At 43.1% G+C, this 13,483-nt stretch overlaps 1 protein-coding gene across 4 annotated transcripts in view; it reads right to left on the minus strand.

Moving 5' to 3' along the window:
- TACC1 (transforming acidic coiled-coil containing protein 1) overlaps positions 1–13,483 on the minus strand; it is a 105,055-nt gene that overhangs the window by 57,497 nt on the left and 34,075 nt on the right. The gene's annotated exons all lie outside the window — the stretch shown is intronic.

A 13,483-nucleotide genomic window follows, 5' to 3' on the forward strand; every position in this document is an offset into this window, starting at 1 on the left:
GCCATCATGGCAAGCACCTGTAGTCCCAGCTACCCGGATGCTGAGGCAAGAGGATTGCTTGAGCCCAGGAGTTTGAGGTTGCTGTGAGCTGTGATGCCACAGCACTCTACCCAGAGCAATTGAGTGAGACTCTGTCTCAAAATAAAACAAAAAAGCAAAAAAAAAAGTTTTTAAGAACACAGAGGCCCAGTGTAATGGAGCAGGAGCAGAGTCTGGTAATTTCTAATAAAATGTTCCACTAACACCACATAGACTTACCTTTCCAAAAGTAATTACTGTCTTATATTGTGTTACCTGGAAAGACACACATTTAAGAGGTCTCACCACCATATCAATTTTGGATTTTAAATTTCTCTTGAGGAAGCCTGCCGTGCTGAACTCTATTTACAGAACGAGGTAAAAAAAGTGACATCACCCCTCTCTCCCACAAAAGATAATAACCAAGGATAGTATGTGAAACATTCTGGAGATAGGACAGCTGTCAAGCCCAATTGGCTTCTGTTTCTGTTTTACTTTGTTTGAGGGTGGGAGGAAGTTGTTGCTTTTTTTTTAATTCTAATTTTTAACTTCTTCCTTTTAACATTTGATTTCTGGATTTGTGAGAGAATTTCGTCCCTCATAAATTCCCTATCTTTTGCTGCTAAAACTTCTCGGGAAGCCCAGAAGGCCAAGAGATTTGGGAAACAAAACGTGGCTGGCTCCCCCTGACTCTTGAGAGCCCACAGGCCAATTCTGTGTTCCTCTTTGGGTTTCTGAAAGTAGAAACTGAGCACCCGAAACAGTGCTGATGCTCAGAAACAGAAAGGACTCCCTTCTTGGAGTCCTGGTTATCTTTTTATACAGATAAGATATCTGTATTTATCTTTTTTATACAGAGAGCAAGCATCTGTAATTATTACGTGCCAAGGCTGTCCAGCTCCACACTAACAGCGGTGGAAAGGATCCAGGCGTTCTTCCCTTGGCCCCCTCTGGAGGCCTCAGTCCTCCTCCACACAGGCCTGGTCCTCCCCTCCCACACTGAACCACTGGCTTCAGGGGAACACAGGTGGGATTCTGGCACCACCCCTCTCTGCTCAAGTGATCTGAACTGATGAGACTGCTAATCAGGTAGGTATTAACATGCAGGCCACTGTCCAGAATTTGAGAGTTCTTTTTTCCAGTTTCACATCTCTGTGGTGAGTTCTCAGTGCCCTGGGTTCTCCCACGGCTGAAATGTATGGCATATATGCACATTCTCAGCCACTCAGTCAAGGGCCTCACCCTTAAATGGAGAAGGAAACAGGATGTCTTGTTCAGGGATGGGACAACCAGAAAAGAAGGCTTTTTCCAAGAAAGTGGGCTGTATAGACCACATTTCCCCAACAACCTCTGGGCCCCAAGCTACTCAGAAGTAAAGGGTGGGGGTCCAACTGGGTGAGTCAAGGCAGAATATCCTCTTGGGTACATCTTAATTTTAAGATGTCTCACCAGCAACACACAGACAAACACCCTCACCCCCACCCGTGACGGAGCTGACTGTTCAAACCCTTCTTTCCCACCCTTCACAAACAAACCAAACAGAGACATTCCCCCAGGAGAGTAGGGACAAAGTGCATAGCTGCCTTCTGTAAGAGACAGGGTACCAGCTATCCTGCTGTTGTCCTGAGATAAGCTCCTAACTCCCTCTGAAACCTACAACTCTATGGGTAAAGAAAAATCCAGAAAATTACTTGATAAACTGAAAAAACCTTGTGCTAAGGATAAAGATAGCATTTCAAATTTCCAAAACAGCACTTTATACTATTTTTTTTTTTTTTGAGACGGAATCTCACTGTGTCACCCTCAGTAGAGTGCTGTGGCATCACACAGCTCACAGCAACCTCAAACTCTTGGGCTTAAGAAATTCTCTTGCTTCAGCCTCCCGAGTAGCTGGGACTACAGGCGCCCACCACAGCGCCTGGCTATTTGTTGTTGTTGTTGCAGTTGTCACTGTTGTTTAGCTGGCCTGCGCTGGGTTCAAACCTGCCAGCCTTGGTGTATGTGGCTGGCGCTGTAACTACTGTGCTACGGGTGCAAGCCTGCTATTTTGTTTAAAAAGAGACTCAAACTCTATCCTCTGAAGGTCATGATTGTAAGGTTAGAGGGTGGGGCCACTCATCAGGAAGTGTCCCCCTACCAGGAAGCCAAAGCCTTCTCCAGAGAAGTCAAGCCCAGCGAGTTATGTTTGCTCACTCATGAAATGCTCCTGGGCTCTGGAACCATCTGGGTTTGGTTGTGGTTAATTTCAAACAGAGCAGAAATCCCCTCCCACTGACAGAAATCATGGAGGGTCCTCCAGACAGAATTTCTACCCCATCCCCAAACTATTCCAGGAGGCAGAGCACAGGAGAAAGAGCACATGCTGACAGATGGGACTCCCCTGTAGAGAGATCCAACACCGTGTAACTTCAGTCTGCTGCTGCCAAAGAGCTACGATGTGCATCTCTTCAGAAATACTTACTGGATGGCCAGGCACAGTGGCTCACGCCTATAATCCTCACACTCTAGGAGGCCAAGGCAGGTGGATTGCTTGAACTCAGCAGTTTGAGACCAGCCTGAGCAAAAGTGAGACTCCAACTCTATTAAAAATAGAAAAACTGAGGAAAGAGGATTGCTTGAGCCCAACTTGGAGGTTTCTGTGAGCTCTGACGCCATAGCACTCTACCCAGGGTGACAGCTTGAGTCTCTGTCTCAAAAAAAAAAAAAAAAGAAAGAAAGAAAGAAAAGAAATAATTACTGAAGAATTCAAAATACCAAATGCCTCTCTCACAAAGTAGCAACCACCCACGCAGAGCTGAGAAGGTGATGCTGGATAAGGAAAAAGAGGCAGGAGTGTTCAGCAAGAGTGGGGCCTCCAGAGAGAGGGACTGCATTCAACACACGAGACATGTCGGCGGTGGGACCACGACCCACACCAGGGACCACGTCCTTCCTCTGGCCACTTCAGCTCCCGTGCTCTAAGAAAGGGGGTGTCAGGAAGGGGAGGAGGAAGCAGTGAAGAGCCCCCAAGGAAGAAGGCAATGGGAAAAGCTTTGCAGTTAATGGATTTACAGTCTTTGGTACAAGCTGTTTTAAATAGCAGTTAAGAACCTTGTGGTGCCAGCCTCCAAGATGGTCCCGGGGAGGCTCATCTTTGGTATTCATGCCCTTGGACTGACATGTGTGACCAAAAGGATACTGTGGAAAAAGTGTGACTTCTGAGACTAAACCTTAAAAGACACTGCAGCTCCCATCCTGCTTGCTCTTAAAGCACTCACTCTGGGGACAGCCAGCTGCCATGTTCTGAGGACACTCAAGAACAACCTTGCAGTACGTTCTCCAGTGGTGAGGAGCTGAGCCTCCCACTAGCATCCAGCTCCAACTGGCCAGGAGAGGGAGAGCCAGGACAGGCTCCTCCAGCCTCAGTCAAGTCTTCAAACGACTGCAGTCCCAGCAAAATGGAGGCTGCCTTCTCATGAGTGGCTTGAGCCAGACCACCCAGCTAAGCTGCACCCAAATTCCTCACCTATAAAGACTATGTGAAATAAACATTTATTGTTTTAAGTTTTGGAATAATTCATTATGAAGCAATAAATCACCAATATGCACCCCTGAAAAATCCTCTATTGTAAAACAGGTGCGCTGTCCCCTGAGGCCACAGGAAGCTCCACACACCTGCTTCTCACCCACATTTGAGAGCTCACGCTGAATTTGCCCATTCCTTATCTTTCACTGATGAGCTGAAGCTAAGTATTGAGAAAGCAAACTGTCTTTAATCCCACTTCACTGCTTACACAGTGATGATTTTTGCTATTAATGTGCATCTAAATTGTGCTGCAAGCTTCCAATCTTCTGACGTTCAAAATTCCTAAAATACATTTCATACTTCATACATTGTATGTGCCAAGTTAACACACATGGAAGATGTATCTCTGGATTTTTCTAACTACTATGACTTAACAGGATATTTAAGAGGATGCTTTCTCCCATCACATACCCTGTTCTGGCAGCATTTTAAGAACCTTTATTTCCTCTGATAAGTCTTCTTTTCAGACAGTGAAGAGAGAGATTCACAAATTCTCTGCACAGAAAAGCTATATAATCTATTCCAAAAGGCTTGGATCTGGGTCTGTAATCTTGAAAGCTGAATTCAAGACCAAGGTCCACTACTAGCAGTCACGGCTCTGGCCTCAATTTCCTGGTCTGTGAAATGGAAACCACATGTGTCTTATTTCACAGCATCATTGTTGTAAAAGTCTAAGGTCCTATAAATACAAAGTACTTACTTCCGATATATCTAATAAATAAATACAGTTAAAACAGAAAGGGGGTGATGTACCAGGTTAAGTCTCATAATGGAAAGCTGAAGATCAATCATTTATTATATTTCCAGCAATGACACAAGAAAGAGGATCCCTGCACTGGCCAGGAGAGTTTCTGCATCTGCCAAACAGAACTGACGAGGTACATTTTTCTTTTTTTGTTTGTTTTTTTGAGAGACAGAGTCTTACTTTATTGCCCTCGGTAGAGTGCCGTGGTGTCACAGCTACCTCCAACTCCTGGGCTTAGGTGATTCTCTTGCCTCAGCCTCCCGAGTAGCTGGGACTACAGGCGCCTGCCAGAACACCTGGTTATTTTTTTGTTGCAGTTTGGCCGGGGCCAGGTTCGAACCCCCCACCCTCAGTATATGGGGCTGGCGCCTACTCACTGAGCCACAGGTACCACCCAAGGTACATTTTTCATTGGTGAATTAATAAAATGCTCCATCCCATTACTATCCCCTTGTGAGTCTGGGGCTCTACTCATTATTTGTGTCATTCGTAGGAGTGGGGAACCTGTGACCTTGGGGCCACATGAGGCTTTCTGGATCTGTGAGTGCTGCTTTTTGACTGAATCCAAATTTTACAGAACAAATCCTTTTAATATGTGAATTAACAAGCAGCAAAGTCTTTCTAGGTCCAACTTTAAATAGTCACCAGGCAATTTAGCAACTCTTGGTTATCAAATCTCTACTGAGATGTCTGTTTTGGGTGGATAAACCTCAATCACCCTTCACTGAGTTTAGGAGATAGTGAGATATGGTTTAAACCCCCAAGGCTTCCTATGGGCAGAGTTACTGGTCACCTAAAAAAGATACTGTGGCAACTCCTTAAATGTTTAAATGGCTTTAGACTGCAGCCATTTTTTTACATGAGGCCTTAATTGGCAGGAATAGAATTTTAGAAGAACCCTCCCCGTCAAAGAAAAACAGAGGTAGAAAATGCCTCTGCCACCAGGAACAATCAGAGCGAGTTAACACTGCTGTATGTGATGCTCAGGTATAAGATTCTGAAGTGAGTCTAACCACTGTAGTATTTTTTTTTTAAGTCTTGATTTTATTTATTTATTTATTTATTTTTATTGTTGGGGATTCATTGAGGGTACAATAAGCCAGGTTACACTGATTGCAATTGTTAGGTAAAGTCCCTCTTGCAATCATGTCTTGCCCCATAAAGTGTGACACACACCAAGGCCCCACCCCCCTCCCTCCGTCCCTCTTTCTGCTTCCCCCCCCATAACCTTAATTGTCATTAATTGTCCTCTAAAGTCTTGATTTTATTACTATCTTAAAAGAAAAATCCCAATGTGACAGTTCCTAAAAGCTTTATTTTCTTCAGGTAGACTTTGCACCCCTGCCTTGGAGGTTTCTTTGAGACAGAGTTTCACTTTGTGCACCCTCGGTACAGTGCCGTGGTGTCTTAGCTCATAGCAATCTCAAACTCTTGGGTTCAAGTGATCCTCTTGCCTCAGCCTCCCAAGTGGCTGGGATTACAGGTGCCCACTTCAACATCCAGGTATTTTTAGAGATGGGGTCTCGCTTTGGCTCAGGCTGCTCTCGAACCTGTAAGCTCAGGCAATTCACCTGCCTCGGCCTCCCAAGTGCTGGGATTATAGGTGTGAGCCACCGCACCTGGCTGGAGTTTTTTATTTAAACACTGTTGCTCGTCTGTGCTTCTGCATTCTCTTAAATCTCTGCTGGAAGAATTTTTTTCTCCAAGAAGATATTCTCCACCAGCCAAGGTGGCTCACGCCTATAATCCCAGCACTCTGGGAGATCAAGGTATGTAGACAGCTTGAGCAAAAGTGAGACCTCGTCTCTACTAAAAATAGAACTAGAACTAAATAGAACTAAAAATTGTCACAGGTGCCTGTAGTCCCAGCTACTCAGGAGGATAAAGCAGAGGATCACTTGACCCAGGAGTTTGAGGTTGCTGTGAGTTATAATGACACCACGACCCTCTACCCAGTGACAGAGTGAGATTCTGTATAAACAAACAAAAAATTACTTAGACTTCATAGGTTTACTAAAATTGTCCTAAGTATAGATATAGTTGACAAACTTTTCTCTAAAGGATCAGACAGTAAATATTTTAGGCCTTTGCCAGACATTCGGTCACTGCCATTGCTCTGTGAAAGCATCCAGGCAAATGAACATGGCCATGTTCCAGTGAACTTTATTTATGGGCTCTGAAATCTGAATTTCATATGGTTTTCATATATCACAACATTTTTTTCTCAGCCATTTAAAAATGTAAAACTCATATAAAAACAGGTACCAGGGGCGGCGCCTGTGGCTCAAGGAGTAGGGCGCCGGTCCCATATGCCGGAGGTGGCGGGTTCAAACCCAGCCTCGGCCAAAAAAAAAAAAAAAACAGGTACCAGGCCAGATCTGGCCTTTGAGTCACACTTGGCCGATTCTGAGCTAGACCAAAACCGGGTCAACAAGCAATTCTGTACTCCCCAAGGGCTGCAGCAGTAAGGATCTGCAGACTGAGCCCATTTAACTCTCTCCTTCTACTCTGAACAACTACAGTATGTTTTAAAAATACTGAGGCATCTAATTAGCACTTCAAACTGGGTAGGCTTAACTAGTTGTCCCAAGTATGATGTGAAAGCTTCTGTATTAAGATTCTCTTTCTCAAAGAAAGGTAATAATCTGTAAATAAAGGTGTGAGCGCTTGAGGGGGAACAGGAACTCAAGTGGCAGGGTACATCCACTGCAGTTCTTGTGGCTAAAACAGATGGACAAAACCACAGCTTCTAAGTCCCCTATAAGCACAAAAATAAAAAAGAAAAAGAAAAAGGATGTTTCTGCACCAATGTATTTCCTAGCAAAGAGAAAGAATATAACAGCAGCAGCTTTGAATATCTTTTGTGGGAGAAGACAGACAAATAGCAAATATAGAACTATCAGCCCAAAGTTTACAGTCATTAGTTTGGTATTTTCTTTCTTTCTTTTTTTTTTAGACAAAGCCTCAAGCTGTCGCCCTGGGTAGAGTACCGTGGCATCACAGCTCACAGCAACCTCCAACTCCTGGGCTCAAGCAATTCTCGTGCCTCTGCTTCCCAAGTAGCTGGGACCACAGGCACCTGCAACAACACCTGACTAGTTTTTTTGGTTGCAGCCGTCATTGCTGTTTGGCGCGCCCAGGCTGGATTCGAACCCGCCAGCTCAGGTGTATGTATGTGGCTGGCGCCATAGTTGCTTGAGCCACAGGTGCTGAGCTTAGTTTGGTATTTTCAAGAACTTTCTTTGGGTAGAATTTTATCAGGTAGTCTGAACCAGCTTCTATTTGTGGCTTTGAAAAAAAAAATACATGGGGTGTGGTGGCTCATGGGAGCCCAAGGCTGGTGAAGTCACTGAACTCAGGAGTTCGAGTCATCAGCCAGCACAGAGCGAGACCCCATCTCTACTAAAAATAGAAGAATAGCCAGGCTTTGCGGCAGGTGCCTACAGTGCTACTCAGGAGGCTGAGGCAAGAGAATCGCGTGAGCCCAAGAGTTTGAGGTTGCTGTGAGCTATGACATGACAGCACTCTACTCACAGTGACAGAATGAGACTCTGCCTCCAAAAAAACCCCAAAACCAAAAAACAATCTTATTTACTGTTTAATTCCTGCCAAACAACTCTTTTTTTTTTTTTGTAGTTTTTGGCCGGGGCCAGGTTTGAACCTGCCACCTCCGATATATGGGGCCGGTGCCCTACTCCTTGAGCCACAGGTGCCACCCCAAACAACTCTTTTCTTTATTAAATTATAACTGTATATATTAATGCATTTATGGGGTACAATGTGCTGATTTTATATATAATTTGGAATGCTTACATCAAACTGGTTAACATAGCTTTAACCTCACTTAATTATTGTGTTAAGACATTTATACTCAAGGTAGATTTATGGAACAGAATAGAGAACCAAGAGATGAACCCAGCTACTTATCGTCATCTGATCTTCGACAAACCTATCAAAAATAGAGTGAGGGAAAGACTCCCTATATGGAGTGAACTGGGTGAACTGGATGGAAACCTGTAGATGACTGAAACTGGACCCCCACCTTTCACCATTAACAAAAATTGATTCTCACTAGATAAAAGATTTAAACTTAAGACATGAAACTATAAAAATACTAGAAGAGAGTGCAGGGAAAACACTTGAAGATATTGGCCTGGGAGAACATTTTATGAGGAAGACCCACCCCCACCCCACCCCCGCCTCCCGAGCAATTGAAGCAACACCAAAAAATACATTACTGGGATGTGATCAAACTAAAAAGCTTTTGCACAGCCAAGAGCACGGTAAGTAAAGCAAACAGATAACCTTCAGAATGGGAGAGGATTTTTGCAGGTTACACTTCCGACAAAGGTCTGATAACTAGAATCCACAGAGAATGCAAACTAATCAATAAGAAAAGAATAAATAACCCCATTTCTATGTGGGCAAAAGAGACTTGAACAAGAATGGAAGAAAAAGTATCCAATGTACTCAGCCCTACTATGAAACTAATTTATGGCTTTCATATGAAAGCTATAACCCAGTTATAACCTAAGAATATGGGTAAGGGGGAGAGGGAGGGTGGGCGGAGGGAGGGTGATTGGTGGGATTACACCCAATGGTGCATCTTACAAGGGTACATGTGAAACTTAGTAAAGGTAGAATACAAATGGCTTAACACAATAACTAAGAAAATGCCAGGAAGGCTATGTTAACCAGTGTGATGAAAATATGTCAAATGGTCTATAAAACCAGTGTATGGTGCCTCTTGATTGCATTAATGTACACAGCTATGATTTAATAAATAAAAAAAAAAGAGAGAGACTTGAACAGAAACTTCTCTGATGAAGACAGGCGCATGGCTTACAAACACATAAAAAAATGCTCATCATCCTTAATCATCAGAGAAATGCAAATCAAAACCACTTTGAGATATCATCTAACTCCAGTAAGATTAGCCCACATCACAAAATCCCAAAACTATGGATGTGGTGTGCATGCAGAGAGAAGGGAATGCTTCTACACTGCTGGTGGGAATGCAAGCTAATACGACCATTTTGGAAAGAAGTTTGGAGAACACTCAAGGAACTGAAAGTAGACCTACCATTTGATCCTCCAATTCCTCTACTGGGTATATACCCAGATGATCAAAAATTATTTTACAACAAAGACATTTGCACCAGAATGTTTATTGCAGCCCAACTCATAATAGCCAAGACACGGAGACAGCCCAAGTGCCCACAGACCCATGAATGGATTAACAAATTGTGGTATATGTACACCATGGAATACTATGCAGCCATAAAAAAGATGGAGACTTCACATCTTTTATGTTTACCTGGATGGAGCTGGAACATATTCTTCTTAGTAAAGTACCTCAAGAATGGAAAAAAAAGTATCCAATGTGCTCAATACTACTATGAAATCAATATATAATCACCTATATATTCATATGAATGGCAAAATCTAACTATAGTCCAGAAAGTAGAAGAGAAGAGGAGGGGGGATATGGGAGGTGTGAGGGTATTTGGGGGGATTTCACCTAATGTGCATGATGCAATGGTACATTTCAGATCTATTAAGAAATGAGTATAATTATGACGGATGTGTTACTTAGTTCAATGTAAGCATTTCACATTGTATATCAAAGCAGTACACTAAACCCCATAAATGCATCAATGTACAAAGTTATGATTTAATAAAAAATAATAATACTAAAGACATTTACACTCTACCCTTAATAGATTTAACATGTACCCTTGCAATGTGCACTGTTTACCCTCCCTCCATCCAACCTCCCCTTCCCCTTTTCCTCTTCCTTCATCCTGGGCTATAGTTGTGTTTTCTATTTCATTATAGAGTTTAGATACTTTAAGTTCCTAAAATCCTTCCAATAAATAGAAAAGTTATTTCAGGCGGCGTCCATGGCTCAAAGGAGTAGGGCGTTAGCCCCACATGCTTGAGGTGGCCAAAAACAAACAAAAAAAAAAAAAAGAGAAAGAAAAAGAAAAGTCATTTCAAAATAGATGCTTCCCTGAGTTCAGAGAATTATATGGAAGTCAGCACAGGAGCCATGGGTCTAGTACATGGGATGTAGCACATGTTCCAGGGCTGTAAATACACCCGGAACCCAGAATCTCTACATATGTTAATTCCAACTCTTGACTGGCTAGCACTCATAAGTCATTAGTCTTACATGTATAATCTATAACTGCTATCTAACCATGTCCTGGAATCACAGAACTATGATAGACTAACTTTATCATAAAACAAACAAAAAAACCCAATCAACAATCTGGGGAGAAAGGGAATCATCAAGTCCTAGAAATTAAACTTCAACATGAAATGACTCTTAAGGAATTTCTGCCCACTGTAATCTTCCTTGGTCAGACCCAGGCTTCAGTTGAATATATGACAAAGCCATCAGTAAGACTTTGGACTGGCTCCAGATGTGGAAGGAGCCCTAGAAGGCAGGACACTACAGGCTGATGAGCAATCACCCTATCATTTAAAGACCCTAAATTGAAAGATTTTGAAATATGCAGAATTGTTTCCTAGACTGTACACAGCCCCCTGCCACTTCTGCAATTGCAGGCTGTAATCATGAACTACATCACAAAGCTTTCCTCATCTATAAACTCTCTAAAAGAAAAACATTTAAAAGTTTTCCTTTTAGAGAGAATGAAATCGAGTGTGAGAGTCACTGGCACAGGAAGGACCAAACAATTGGGTCTCTGTGGCTTTGGGGGGCCTATTTAATTGGCAAAGAATCTGGCTGTATGAAACCGTCAGTATGAATCTGTCTGGCAGCTGACAAAATGATGAAGGGCTGCCCAGGCTGAGGTCAATTCAAAGAGGCTTTCAAACAGCTATTTAACATGTGTCTTAGGAGCTTTATTTAAATTTTATGGGAAAGGCACCAAGTAGTTCTTTTTTTAAAATTTTTTTTAGAGACAGTCTCGCTTTGTCACCCTCGGTAGAGTGCTGTGACATCACAGCTCACAGCAAACTCCAGCTCTTGGGCTTAGGTGATTCTCTTGTCTCAGCCTCCCAAATAGCTGGGACTACAGGCGCAAGTAGTTCTTTTGAGCTTTAAAATTTCCTTTCTTATCTGCCAATCTTTTGCGAGGAAAAGGAACACTACAAGAACAAGTAGCATCCTCATGCCTCACAGGGAATCTGCACACCTATGTGCCATACACCAGTTCCCCAGTGTATAAATTTGCCTGTTCTGGGCAGCACCTATAGCTCAGTGGGTAGGGCGCCGGCCACATACACCGAGGCTGGCGAGTTCGAACCTGGCCCAGGCCAGCTAAAAACAACAATGACAACTGCAACAGAAAAATAACCAGCCATTGTGGTGGGTGCCTGTAGTTCCAGCTACTTGGGAGGCTGAGGCAAGAGAATAGCTTAAGCACAAGAGTTGGAGGTTGCTGTGAGCTGTGACGCCACAGCACTCTACCAAGGGCAACATAGTGAGACTCTGTCTCAAAAAAATAATAAATAAAAATAAACTTGCCTGTTCCCATGTCCTCCTTGCCTAGAACAATGAGAAAATACATCCCGGGACAGGTTAAGACTACTGCTGAATTCTCAGCAGGATAAGCACAGCATGGAGCTCTAAATTTAAAGCAAAAACAAATAAAAAAAGCTGATGCCATTTTATCAATAATTCCAACTCCATTACAAAGTTTATAACCACAGTGACTTGACCTCCCTAGGCAACCTGAAAAGAAATTACTAAGCAATAAAATACAATAACTGGGGAGAGGAGATTCATAGTTAAAAAATTAGATAACTAAATAACCGACAGCTGACTCTACCTGCCACTGCAGGGCAACAGTGTCAGACACAGGAATAGGGAAACCACATGAAAAGTACATCCATTGAAAGTCCCTGCCCCAGACAGCAGACTGTGAACGTTTTAAAAAGGAATTCAAAGCACAATCCTATGCTCAAGGCCCTCTGGTGTGGGGTTAACTGTATCTCTTAAAAAGGTATGTTAAAGCCCTAACTCTTGGTACCTGTGAATATGACCTTATTTGGAAATACTATCTTTGGAGACCTACTAAAGGTTAAGATGAGGTCATACTGCATTAGGGTGGCCCTAAATTTAATGATTGGTATCCTTCTAAGAAGGCCATGTAAAGACAACAGACATACAGCAAAAAGACCTCTTGATAGTGCAAACATTGGACTTATGCTGCCACAAGCCAAAGAGCACCAAGGCTTGCGGACAACCCCCAGGAGCTGGAAGCAGCACAGAAGGATCCTTCCTAGAGCCTTCAGAGGGAGCATGGCCTTGTCAAGACCTTGATTTCTGACTTCTAGGTCTGGATTCAGTTCTCCAGAGCTGTGAGAGAATCAACTTCTGTTCCTTTAGCTATTCAGTTTGTGGTCCTTAATTACGACTGCTCTATTTACACCCTCCAGCCGCTTTCCACGTCACTTAGAAAAAAAATCATAAATCATTTTATAGTATGATCTACTAATATAGTAGTATCTTCCTGCTCCATGCCTAGTTACTCCACGCTGGTCACACTGGCCTCCTACCTGGTCCTCAAATATGCCATGAGCCTTCCCACCGGAGGGCCTCAACAATGGTAGGCTGGTCCTATCTCAGACCTCTGCAGACGCATTCCCCCTGCTGGAAGGGTTCTTTCTCCAGGAATATACAAACAAGGCTTGCTCCCTCAATTTCCCTTTAGGGCTCTGCTGGAGTCACCTTATCACAAATGCTTCCCCTAACTCCCTTCAATATTCCCTTTACTCATTCAATGTCCTCTATTCCCCCTTTTCTGCTTTATTTTTCTCCACAATATTTAACATAGCTAACATAAATATTTTGCTTAACCCTTAAAAAGGTTCATCTTATATGTTAGCTCAGTGAGAGTAGGACTTCACTGCTGAATCACAGTGCATTCTGTTTACTAAACAAACAAATGAATTCTATGGGGATAGGTGAAATTTTACTCAGAACTGACTATAAGACAAAAAAGGTTTCTGCTAATTAAGTGGGACAAGAGAAGCTCCTGTAGATAAAGGGCAAGGTTGGGCTCTGAGGGTCTGGGCGAGACTCTGTGTGCCAGCTTTCCTTAGGCAGACTAGAGGGCTCCCCCACCACTCCTGCGTTGAAATGGGAGAGGTAAGCAATTTGAAACAGTCTCTTAAGATTC

The sequence above is a fragment of the Nycticebus coucang genome, chromosome 24, assembly GCF_027406575.1.
Source record: "Nycticebus coucang isolate mNycCou1 chromosome 24, mNycCou1.pri, whole genome shotgun sequence".
Classification (NCBI taxonomy): Eukaryota; Metazoa; Chordata; class Mammalia; order Primates; family Lorisidae; genus Nycticebus; species Nycticebus coucang.